Genomic DNA, 13501 nt, shown 5'->3' with positions numbered 1-13501 from the left:
GCAACCACTCGTGCAAATGATTTAAGTAACGAAGCGTGAATAAAGTAACTTTTACTTACAAAACAAAGAAGCTACACCTTTTGTAACAAATAAAGCGATAGAAGGAAACTGAAGGTTGTTCATTCTTAGTCATGGCAAAGGACATTTCTTTAGGCACCTATAAGATGTTTTAATCGTATGTCATGCAAAATGTTACAAAACAAAGATGGTGGCACACATGCTTGAAGTGTACAAAAATGGCAGAGCAATCAACTGAACCTCAAGCCCTCAAGCATGTCATGTGAAACATACCAAGTAATGCTTTAGCATTGCTACATTTGGCCGATGTAGAAGATTCACTATGGGTTCAAGGCAGTAGCAATGTTATGAGGAGAGCACATTGTTCAGTGTTCAAACAAACTCAGAAATTAGAACAAGTCTCAGATATGAGATCAAAATTCAAACAGAGTAGAAAGATCAATTGATGTGGTTCCTAAGATGTTAATAAACGTGGTAGTCCCATCAATGGTGTTGACCAGGTTTTAACAATACAGGGCACAGAATGGATAACTTGCCATTTGTTAGTGGTTGCTCATTGGTCTTTTGTTTGATTTTGGAATGGCTAAGAAATGCCCATCGGGCATTAGGAGATCTGTATTAAGTCAGCATTTGTTTTCAATTTTCCCGGGTTTTATGCCCTCAAAAAAAAGCATCACAACTTTGTACAGCTGCAAAAAGGCTGCAAAGACTTGAATAGCAACTTGCATGTTGGAGTAGTAGGAAGTGTGCATGAGTGCAAATCCCGATGGATTGCAACTCCACAAATTGTATTACAATATGGGTTACTGTTCAAAGTGTGCACTGACTTGCAGGTTGAAAAGCATGAGGATAGCTTCTGTGGTCATTAGAGGCAACAGTGAACTGTTCCTGCTTCTGTGAGCGGCTGTTCAAGGTAATAATTTCAATGGCACTACTTTGCAGCTTTCAAGCCCATTCCCTGCTGTCAACTCCTGTCCCCTACACACAAAGTTTGCCCCACCCAACCTCTTGTTCCAGTATGGCCCGCCCACACCCTCAATGGATATTTCCACTTACCCCCACACTGTCCATGGGTGGCTCATTCCTTGGCACCTGGAAAGTGTAACTTACACTATGGTTATAGGGAGGTGGGACAACTATATAAAGCATAATCTGATAACATTTTAATAAACTGGCTTCCTCTTGGGTGGACATTTCCAATTTTGCCCTAGTCTGCACGATTAACACATGTGGAAAACCTTGCAATCATCACAATGTGACACATCCCTAGATCTTGCTAAAAGGTAGTTGTAAACTCTATATACAACATTTGTCATATCAAATCCTGCTTTATCAATTAATTTTAAACCATTAAATATAAAACAAATACAGCAGTATCTATATATATATTTCCTTTGATTTCCCTTACACCACTGTAAAATAAATAGCAAAATAAAACACTCATCATTTCCCTAATTTGGGGCTCACCAAGAGAGGCACAGGTGTAAACTCTAGGCTTATGAGTCTCTCATCCTCCAGATGAGCCACAGTCAGAGTAACACGCAGTAATGCTGAAACAATTTTCAGACAGAGGCTGCTGCCACAATTTCACATCCCAGAAGTTATAGGAATTGTGAAAAATCAAAATGTCATACACAGAACAAATGTAGAAAATGTATTCAGTAGGAGAGTGTTGGCGGTGTAGAATGACGTTGGAGGTGTTTTTTGGAGAACACTGTTATAAATATATTATTATAACAAGGTATGCTAATGCACTTTCGTTAATATACAGCACATGTTCTATTGAAATAGCCACTCAAAATTCTCAGACATACAGTTTTAAAGATAAAAAGCACAACAATGATCATCTATAAAACAGGTTTCAGCTATGTCTTGCTTTATTTGGATCCCATTAAAATATTTATTTTCATCACACAACTGGATAACAAAACAAATGTGCTTTATTTGTGCTTCTTGGAGTGCTGAAACATTCTGAAACACTAGTACACTGAGGGCCTGATTCACAAAGGTAAACTTACACTTTTATGTATGTTTATGCTAATTGTGGAATTCACAAACCTGCATTTTAATAGTTAGTTCACGAGTGTGGAGACTCAGCAGTCAGCGGAAGGGGGAAGAACTCTGCACATAAAAAGATATGACATGTCTATCTTTTTATGTGATGAGTACTCTGCACTCATACTCTTACAATTAAAATGCAGTTTTGTGAATTCTAAAATAAACGTAAACATACAAAAAAGTTTAAGTTTACCTTTGTGAATCAGGCCTTTCGTTCATAGGTATATACATTTTATGGAGTAGAATTCTACAGCCTTTCCTTTTTCATGCCCTGTACCCCTGTGAGATTGTATTCATCTTTACAAAGTCATTTCACTCTGCAGTCAGAGATATCTCTTTTTTAAAAGCATAAACAGCTATTTGCCATAAGATATTGCCTAACATTTGATCTCTGTCTGCAAAGAATAGCAAATATTACCAGGTAAAAACAAAATGTAAAGGCATCTTTATTGCTCATTCACCTGATTGCCATCATTGCTATGTTGGGGATGCTGCAGTACCCCTATTACACTTAGTTCCAGCACCTATGCTGACACCCATGGAGCAACCAATTTAGTGCATTTGTAAACCACCATCTTCCCTAGCAATCAGAAAAGCACTGACAGGCAGGCGTTCCGCATCACATTACCTAAAGTCAGGTGCATCTTCAGGGGGCACCATGAATAGCAACTGCAGCTGTTCTGCTCTTTCTTTTGAATCCTATCTCGACCTTTTCTATCTGCCCATGTGAGGTTTTTAGGCTGTTTATTATTTTTCATCCATTGTATGTGCAGTGATTATATTATTTTCAAAATTTGGAATGTTACTTGCTTTGATGTGACAGGGTTATAGCACATGTGGTGACATCTGTTCTGTTAGTGAAAAATGATGAATAGGAATGTTAGTTCAAATCTAAAAAAAATGGTAATTCATATATTAAACCTCTTCATATTACATTGCTGTTTTAATTCACATGTGGTATTACAGAGACCAACAGAATTTTTTGTCCTCACCCCAAAAGGGACCTACTGACTAAACGTTTAGCCAACTGCCTCACTAACTGCGAGACAGCAAAACGTAATGATTGTTATGCCTTACTTGACCTGCTCAATGAGCTTGTGTCCCTATGGCACACCAAGTGTGGGGAGCTTGAAGGGTATACCAGCCACTCTTAAAGAAGCTCACTTAGCTTAAAAAGGTGACAAGTGGAATTACTTTAAGCAATCTGAATCTCTATAATTACTCTGAGGATTATTTAGAAGCCTCTTTCGCAGCTGGTGCATCACTTTTAATATGGGAAAAAGTTTCAGCGTTCTGTCTATCAGCTCATTGTGTTTGCTTTGTTCGCCCTAAGTTGGCAGGGTATGGCCAGACTTGGGTCCATTGCTCACTTTCCCACTGGATTCATCCTAGCCTGGCTGATGAGGGGTGTTACCCTGAAACCGGTCCCAGGATGCTTGTTTCTTGTTTAGGGAGGACCTGGCTTGGCACTTCGGGCTAGACAGTTCCCGTGAGGCAGAGTGTCAAAACTGATTTGCATATAGCTGGGTCTGAACTACCATGGCGAAGGGAGCTAAAGAACGATGAGGGATTTAACCCAGATCTGTGATGAGGTGAGTGTCTGAAAAGTTTCAGCGCTCTGTCCGTCATCTTCTTGTGTTTGCTTTGTTTGCCCTAAGTTGACAGGGTATGCCCAGACATGGTTCCCTTTCCCACTTTGCCACTGGATTCAAGTTAGTTTGGCTGATGATGGGTGTTACCCTGAAACTGGTCCCAGGATGCTTGTTTCCGGTCCAGGGAAGACCTAGCTTAGCAGTTCGGGCTGGACTGTTCCCATGAGGCACAGGGTCAAGACTGATTTGCATATAGCTGTGTCTGAACTGGGGTGGCGAAGTGAGCTAAAGAACAATCATGGATTCCAACCAGATCTGTGACTGGGGCTGAGTGTATTGTAAAGTTACAGTACTCCGTCCATTATCTCCTTGTGTTTACTTCTAAATAAGTCCTTCTGGATAAATTCAACTCAACATTTTAGCTTGCCTGTGTTATACAGAGGAATACGCCATATTTAAATTATTCTTGACTGAACCCCAAATGTAAAATCAAAATAGGATCATACATGTTTTGTGCACCCCTTTAGAGATGCTGCTTGAGTGCCAATATAAGCCAGCAAGTGAATGGAAGTCAATGGTAAGTTCAATGAGCCGGCCACAAAAAAAGTTGGAAAAGCTTGTACCAATCTGCACCAATTGAAACTACTCTGGACACATTCCACACCGTATTTTTTACATTTCTGGCTGGATTCATGTTCAAGTTGATGTTGATCCTGTCCCTAATGCAACAATCTAGTCCACAAAACCAAAGCCATGCTTTCTATGAGAGGGAAAACAAGCAATCCCAAAGATACACTGACTGTGTTGGGCTTCAAAAAGAGAGGTCCATTTGGAAATCATATGGCACAGCAAAGTCAGAATCCACAATAGGAAACATCTCTGTAAAGGGCTCTATTGAACAAAATAAAATAGTGGATTGGAAAACCTGAAATAATCTAAACCACTGTGATTTATTGTTCCGACATTTCATTTGACCTATTTAACTTGCTTTTTCCGGAACAGAAAGGGGCCAAACAGGTGAAAATGTTTTTTTGTTGTGAAACATGGGTCCCTCCAGTGCAGCTACCACACAACTGAGTTCTGGACATACTGCTCTGACTTATGGAGACTCGCTTACATAGCACAATTTGATGTATGGACTGAACCTACACATGTGGTGTAGGAAAGTGCACCTTTTTTTGATTCCATGTATTGGCATGTTAGGGCTCTGGGCAAAGCGAGGATAAAAGGTCATATAACTTATCCCAGACTAGTATACAACATATATTTACAGCCTGTCTCTATGTACAGCTATGATACCAGTGGTTCATTCCTTACTCTCTGCTAATCTTTTAAACCACATTTATTTATTATCAGTTTCCCTCGCCCTCCTTCTCTGTGTTGGGAGAGAACCTTTTATTGCTCACCAGAAAGGTGTGGCTTGAAAACATTGTTGCACACGACCCGGCAGGGTTGGGGTAGATTTCGGCATCCGGAAGATTTGACAGCCAACTTGGGTTCCACTTTCCTATTTAAGAAGGCTCAACCCAGAAACCAACTAGCACTTATTGATAATCTCGATAGTGGTGGTCAACATAGAAACTTTTTGGAAAAATGACTGAACTTTGTCAGGAGTTAAAGTCTCTTCTTTGCAGGCACATGAGTGCTAGGCTCACAAACAAGCTTTTGTTCTCTTGGAGTGACTTTGTGATGATTGTCTGAAAGAACCTTGTCGCAATACAGTTCCTTGAAGTATCTATAGAAAGACTAAACACCAATAATTTTAAAACATTGGAAATGAAACACCCAACTTATTTTCATTATGATGAAAAAATTGCAGTCCACAATAAAAAATGTCCTGCCTACAACCATAAAATACCTGAAAATAAACAACATATATACAACCAATAAAAGATATCAATGTGAACCCCAGTTTTTGGAGGGGTGGAGACATAACTGGATAGATCACGTAAGCCCCAAAAGGATTCATATATAACATATCCTCATCTGGACAAGAAGATAGGGCAGATTTCTCTCACTCGACACTAGAACAGGTAATGGTCATTCAAATGAGAGAGCTAGAAGTCAGATAACCCTGCCAAAGCAACTCTCATATGCAGGGTAATTAGAAATATACAAATGCCCACCCTTCCTCTAGAAAAAGTAGACACACAGAGTTTGATGGCATTTTACAATACAAGTTTAATATTCAGTATTCGTACATAAGTCCTAGGTACCAGAATGATCTTAATTATTACAGTAATTTCAGGTCATAATGTAAAATAAGGTCAACATTAGAAATACCTTGAACATTTTACAACACACAACCATACTTTCTCTATTACATTAATGTGGTCCGTACCTAATATCTACTTTTTATATCAGCCTCCTAGTCATTGCATTTGTGTATGATTAATTGAATATCCTATCCCCACCTACCTCAGAAAGACATCAGGTCTGCAGTATGACAACACTTTGACATGGCCCCTAAGCAATCAGTCCTCATATTTGCTCTACACAAATCCTAGGTTCTGTTTATACCTTGTCCCTAAAGATTTTCTATGGAGAGGGAGGGGCAAGTCATGTGCAACTTCTCATCTCATCGCTGTGGAAAACCAGCAACGCTTCTGTTAAAGAAGAATACAGGAAAAAGGCAAATGTTCCAAGTCTGATGGCTCTGCAGCTGTTCTAATCATTGCATATAATCCTGCATCTTTCAGATAACAGTACATTTTGCTTCTCTGTCTTAGCACAACTAATGTCAATTTGCAGCTTTGAAAATGATGTCGGAAATTCTTATGAGTGCCTTGCGCACACAATGTTAGCATTATCATTCAGAATACTAGTTTTCTAGGCCCTAAGCATTACAGACACACACAAAGCTTCCCCAAATAGTTACTAGTTTCATATTGACATAAAATCAAGCCTGACCTGTATGTAACATGTATGTAGTACCATTAAAGTTCTGTAAAACACAGCAATACAAACACATTTTAGACCTATAAAAACATACTTAAAACATTTGTATACTATATCTACAACTACAAAAAAGCATAAAGGACAAGCACAAAACTCAAAAAATTATTGTACTCACCTTACTAATGTTCTCTATTTTCTAATCCCAACAAAAAAAAAAAAATCAATACAACCATACTAAGCTACACATACTAACCTAAATATTAACCCACCCAACCTTGTAGAATATGTTAAGCAATGGCTAAAAAGGTGTCTTTACCTGGATCAAGGAACAGCATCCTGGAGCTGTCATCGATATCCATAAGGCCTGCTACCAAAGACTGAAGAAACAAAATATATAAAGTAGTGTCATCTGTAAAGAAAATGGCAGCATAAATGACATAAACAATATTAATTTCATATTATAGCAAGTCGAGAAACAATGTAATTATAATGCAAGTCAAGACAACACTATTATAATGTGCCAAACCTGTCTAAAAATAGGTTGTTAATGCTTTAAAACATGAAACACCCATTACAACGCAGGCACTACAATGCAATGACTTTACAAAACAACCAATACAATGCACGTTACATTACAACACATGCTATTACAACGCAATCCATTACAACGCATATGCCTCACTGACCAGCACCTTCCCTGAGGTAAGCACTTGGCGGTGTTAGAATAGTAAATTATGTTGTAATGGTGCATGCATTGTAACGACTTGCGTTGTAATGGAAGTTGTGTGGTAAAAACCGTGTTGTAAAAGTATGCATTGTAATAGTTTGCGTTGCAACATCATACATCCCTTTAAAACGTATAAAACAGTGATTATAATAATAAAGACCTCAAATAGATTAAACAATAATTACAGTACTTATTAGCATAGAAAATGTAGGTTATATTTCAAAATATACTACACAAGAACTGACGTTGATTCTAAACGTACTATGGTAAAAATGAATTTATATTTTTTACAATGTATGAAAAAATACAAATTGTGTTCTATTATTAATATATTATTCATATATTTTATAATATATATTTTAAGTTCATTGTAAAAATAAATGTCCTTCGAATAAGCGTTAAATATATTAAAAAAAATAAGAGTGTTAATTATTAATATCTATGAACACAATTAAGGGCCTCATTACAATGTCAGGCAGAGTTTTCTCTGCCCGACATCGCCTCGGTCAAGGGACCGACTGACACCCTCTTGGATGTCCCGACCAACTAATTAGGATTCAACTGAACACTATTCGGTCACACTCCTATACTTTACAATGGAAGCATGCATTTTGACTGGAATGCATGCTCCAATTGTAAAATGCAAGGTGAAGTTCATCCCTGCACCACGTGTCAGGCACCTCAAGTTGCCTGCAACCAGGTGCAGGGATCAACAGGGTGGCACCATAGGTGCGTCCTCTGCCTCCACGCGGAGGCCTCGCACCAAAGGGGGCCCTGCTGGGGTTCTGAAAGGCGGGTTCTAACAGCCTTTCTGTGTCAGAAAGGCTGGCACAGAAAGGCTGTGTAAACTCGACATCGTAATCCGTCAGGCGGAAAGAGCCGGCCTTGGGATTACTGGCCACATTCCAACTGGCAGATTGGTTCTTTGAGCCCGTCGGAGACCATTCGGAATGATCATTTTCATTCTTTTCCGACCTACTCCATCGTAATTGGTCGGTCGGAAAGGAATCCGACCGGCATATTACGATGCGGTCAGAGCCGTTTCTGACCGCATCGTAATTAGTCCCATAATGTGTTATACTATAATGTATGTAATATGAACTTTAGTTTTAAACTTTTTGACATAGTTCAAATGTTATTTTCCGACACCAGCTTAAAAAACATTGTTAAAGTGTATGATTTTTGAGGGGTCAGATTTACTATTACCACACAATTCTTGTAATAATGGTGAAAATGCCTGAAGAGGGCATGAGTCTGCTCACATCTGAGCAACATTGAGGAAAGTTTTTGACGCTGGAGTTTTGAGCCTTACTATTACCACTCCAATCTAAACAAGATTGGGCAAAGCGTTGGATTTTCGAGAGGTCAGATTTACTATTCCCACTCCATCTTAAGAAATATTGTGCCAGGTTTTTGACCTGAATGATAGGATTTGCTATTACCACTCTAACCTAAGCAGCACTGAAGAAAGTCTTGAACTCTGGAGGGCTTATACCAAGTATTTAAATTAAACACAGCATTCAGGGGGAAAAAAACCCTCTAATTTAATTACAAAAACAACCGCACAACTAAAGTGACTTTAATAGCATTTCATAAGGCACCAATACAACTACACAATTTTAGATACACAATAACTGAGGGCCTATGTACGATGTAGTCACGGGGGCAGTCCATGAACCACCAGACTGGAAGTCCACCTGCCGTATTACGAGTTCAGCAGTTGAACCGCCACTGGACTGCTGCAACTGCCGGTGATCCCTGATCCCACAGCGGTGTTGCACTGGTCTGAGGCAGCAATATGCGGGTGGTACTGCTGCAACACCGCTGAGTGTCTTTTGAGTTGCTGCCAGTGACCCTAACCACAGCAGTGAGCCCACCATGGAAAGGGTGGCGGTGATGCACCTCACGGGTCCCTCTCGCCTCCATGCATGTGGTGCATCCAGGAGGGGACACGTATTTCTGCACCCCCAGTTCCTGCACTGTAAGAAATGTAGAACATGGTTCATTTCTACCCGTGCTGGAACGTGCTTCAGCTGTCCCACAGTGTTGCCTTTCTAAGGAACTCCTTTGAGCCTTAGAAACGCACTGCTGTGGGACCACTGCAGCACACACCACCCGCCAGAATTAAACTTGTAATCCAGAAGGGGGTCTGACTTCGAGTTTGGCATTCTTCCTGCCGGGCGCTGGTGTGGCCCTCAAACCCGTGATCAGGCCCATAATAATCAATAGTCAAATGTAAACTTTTAATGCTGTGTTTTATTTTACACACATAATAAATAACAAGTATAAATACAATTAATGATAAATACATAAAATACATTATTCCAGTTATAATGTTAATTTTTAAAATATATCCAGAGAACATCCTCAGGAAGACTGCCAAACTCAATGTCAGACCACCCGCCAGATTTCAGGTTAAATCCTGGTGGACAGTGTGTGCTACGGCGGTGCCCTTCTAAGGCTCAAAGGAGAGCCATAGAAAGGGAGTGCCGTCGGACTGCCGAAGTACGTTTCTGCATTGGTAGAAATGCACCATGTCTGGTGCATTTGCAGCACTGGTACTCAATTGTCAACACCGGCCCTTTAGACAATCTGCCACTTGGTGCCACTGTTTGTGTAATTTGGAGATGAGCGAACACTAGCTGCTTATAAGTTCAATATACATTAAATATCACTCATACCTTCTGCCTGAATCATTCCTATAGTTTTGTGGCGTAAAATAATCTGAGTTGTCACACATGTAGGAGTGTGGTGGTTAATAGTTGGTTAATAGTTGTGATGGTACTGGTGTTTGCTTCAGAGGCAGGAGCAATGGGTGGTGCAAACTGCAGTGGCCTCCAGGTGAGCACCCCGGCACCTATATTTTTTTACAAATTAAGCACTGCCCTTACTGTTGAGACAGCAAAAAGGGAAAGCAAGACCGCACACACTGCCACTGTACTCAGAAGAGTTGTCTTCCAGACAACTAAACTAGTAGTATACCTTCAGAATACTGAAACTGACCGCAGTAGGTGTCAAGTCAGCACCGCTAGAACTTGGCCTGGTACTATAATAGCACTTTTCAATCACCTCCTTTTGCAGCAGGCACTAAAATCAATATTCCTAGAACAACCCTTTAGAATGAATGGATAGCGATCATGTACCTAAGTCCTGCTGCTATGACTATTGGTGCTAAATAAAACAATTCAATTGCAGATGTGTTTCTGACTCCCCCTGTGGAATTTACTATAGGTTTCACTGGAACTTACCAGTAAAGCATGTCTTTCTCAGTAAATAATGACCTACCTCACTTGTATGGTAAAAGCTGGTGGACCTAATTAAGAGTGGCCCGTTATTGGGTCCAGTGATTGCGGCCTACGGAGATATCGATATCAGTCGCTACAGTTCATCCAGGGGTTGGCAAAACCAGCCCATTACAAGTTGGACCCTGAGGGTCCACTGAGGAATGGAGAATAATCGAGCGAATATAAAGGAAAATGATGGGGCTTCCTGTAGAATGTGGTGAGGATCTGCTGAGCCCCTCATTTCTTTCAGATTTTCATAGGACTTTAGCTGGATGTGGACCCTACCACAGCGGCCTACTTTGCACCCCGGACAAGGGAGTCGTATTTACGTCTGATATCCCAGGTTTTTCGTACACAAAGTCACTGTTCCTTGTACAGGAAGAAAAAGGAAGAAACGTTTGTCATGTGCTACTCTATCTGGCGGGACAGTGTGTCCATATCATAATGCCCTCACACACTATGGAGGATGTAATGTTACATCATTTGACCAGCGGAGACAGGGAGAGGAACGCAGGTGGATCGGCCCTGCTACTATGGAAGAACCTTCCAGAGTACCCGCACTGATCTCATGAGGTCCTGATTCCAATATTAAGTGAAGCGCTACTCCTTTCTACAGATTTGGCGGCACTGGTTAGTTTAGGTTACTGCTTGATACTAAAATTGATCTTCCTTTGGTCCTGAAGAAGCGCTTTGTATCTCCTTCACAAGGACACATACAGCGCGAAACATGTTGACCATTATATCTGTCCATTAGGGACATATACCCGGCAACAGAGGGACATAATATCCCCTAGAGCAGCACCACACACGTTGTTTCAACAATGACAGAGGGATCACCCTAATAAATAGAACTCACGCTCCCTCCAGTCATGTTTTAAATACACCACTTTAGACTTCACTGCCACTTACACCCACGCACCCAAATGGCTTCTCATCAAAAGATCTCCGATAAACTGACCCTTGGGAGGAACCCGTAGGGCATTGCAGCGCCGGCCCGACGAGGAGCAAAGCCCTAATGATGAAGCATGACATCCTTAAGGGGTGTGTGAGGGCATTATGATGAGGACACACTGTCCCCCACAGATAGAGTAGCACACAACAAAAGTGTCTTCCTTTTTCTTGCTCTACAGGAAACAATGACTCCCTTTGTGACTAGTTACTTTTCAGGAGCAAGGGTCACTGTACCTAATAATTAGCTCCTAGTGTCCCCCTCTCTATAAATAGGATCCCAAGTTTTTCCTCATTCCTTCTTGGATTTTCACACAGATATTTTGTATTCTTTGAGCCCCAGGCCTGCACAGTTTCTCCATTACTCATTACTGGTAACCCTCTTTTAAGATAACTACATTTATCTAAATTTGGATATGCAAAAATCAGGCATGGATCTGGCCCTCAAGGACCAATTTTGGAGAACCCTGAATCAAGCTCTTCAGAGATTACAAAATGGAGGCTTCTCTGCCTAAACCATTATTCCGTAAACCAACGCTTTGATTTCTGGTTTCTCATGAGGTACAATTTATCTTAAACGAAATCTGGGCTGCTGTGAAGGACAATTTTTATAAATCAAAACCTCTACTACAATTGTGCATACCTTGATACAACGCATTGGGGGGCATATTACCAAGCAATAGCGATAATTATCGCTATTGCTTGGTTAGAGACAAAAATTTACCGCTGAGCTGCGGCGATTTTTATCGCAAATAAACCTTGGTATTACCAAGGTTTATCGCAAATGCGATAAAAATCGGCCGCAATGCATGAATATCGCTGAAAAGTCAGCGATATTCATGCAATACCGAGCTAATGCTCTTAGCCATGTTATCCACCTCCCATTGGATAACATGGCTAAGAACTGCTCAGGGCAGGTGTTAGCTTTTGGAGATATTCGCGCTAAATCTCCATAAGTTGGTAATAGGAGATAGCGATGTTAGCGACTGTTTCCAGTCGCTAACATCTTGGCACGCCCACTTTGCATGTCATTAGTGATAAATATCACTGACATGCAAAGTGGGGCCCAAGATGGTCGCTATCTCCTACTACCTGTCGCTAACTGGTGTTAGCGACATCTAGGTAATAGGGAGATAATTTTATCTCCGCTTTCTTGGCTTTTAAAGCCAAAAAAGCGGAGATAAACCCCCTTGATAATATGCCCCTTAGTTCATTACAAGGTTATTTCAGCCGTGCCTTTTTTCACGATGAACCATTCTCAGTTGGAGGCGAATATGTTTCGTATATATCAGTTAAATACCATATTGTGTGTACTATCATCCTCCCCTGAATCTTTAATTGCTAATATTATGTTCACGGATCACATCATTTTTGAAGTGTCGTCCTTAGAGATCATGCCAATTTTTGACGCATGTCATTCAATAATGGCATTTCGTTGCTGAATTGCTTACATAGAAAGATCAGGAAAAGGTCATCTAGAATGTAATCATTTTCACTTTAGAACACCTCACCCCCTTGCTTCCCCTGAATATCGTGCGGGCAAACAGAAATGAAATGTTGGTGGAGCGCCATCTTCAGGCCGAGACCTGGGACATTGTTGCTGATGTAGCTCACTCAGAACCGCTCTGCAGTAGCTTCGAAAACCCGCGATTAAAAAAGTATTTCTTTGCAGGAGTTGAACAACAAAACAATTAACTGATAAGCGCATGCGAGGAAGAAAGAACATAAGAAAAAGAAGGGCCTGCATTTTCGATGGATGTTTAATGAACACCATACTCACATTAAAGATCGCTGTGTCTTTTAGAAGTGAGGTGCCAGTTTGAGATTAGTTGCCTCATGGAGGAAAACACCAACCACTGCCTCGAATTCTCCTGTTGGGAGACTTTTCAAAAAGCACATTAGTGGCTCATCAGTGGTATAGCCAGTGTGTCATGGGCCCAAGGGCAAGGAGGGGAGTGGCAGCCCCATCGCTGCTG

At 40.7% G+C, this 13501-nt stretch overlaps 1 long non-coding RNA gene across 1 annotated transcript in view; it reads right to left on the bottom strand.

Annotated features, from left to right (window-relative positions):
- Positions 1 to 6969, bottom strand: part of LOC144783016 (uncharacterized) — a 273950-nt gene extending 266981 nt beyond the window's left edge. The window contains exon 1 of the long non-coding RNA XR_013601362.1: positions 6883 to 6969. This is a non-coding gene — a long non-coding RNA (uncharacterized LOC144783016). The remainder of the gene's footprint in view (positions 1 to 6882) is intronic.
- Positions 6970 to 13501: the final 6532 nt, after the last annotated feature.

Source organism: Lissotriton helveticus, chromosome 9 (assembly GCF_964261635.1).
Source record: "Lissotriton helveticus chromosome 9, aLisHel1.1, whole genome shotgun sequence".
Classification (NCBI taxonomy): Eukaryota; Metazoa; Chordata; class Amphibia; order Caudata; family Salamandridae; genus Lissotriton; species Lissotriton helveticus.
Note: the sequence above shows the minus strand (reverse complement) of the source record. Positions and strands in the feature narration are given on the sequence as shown.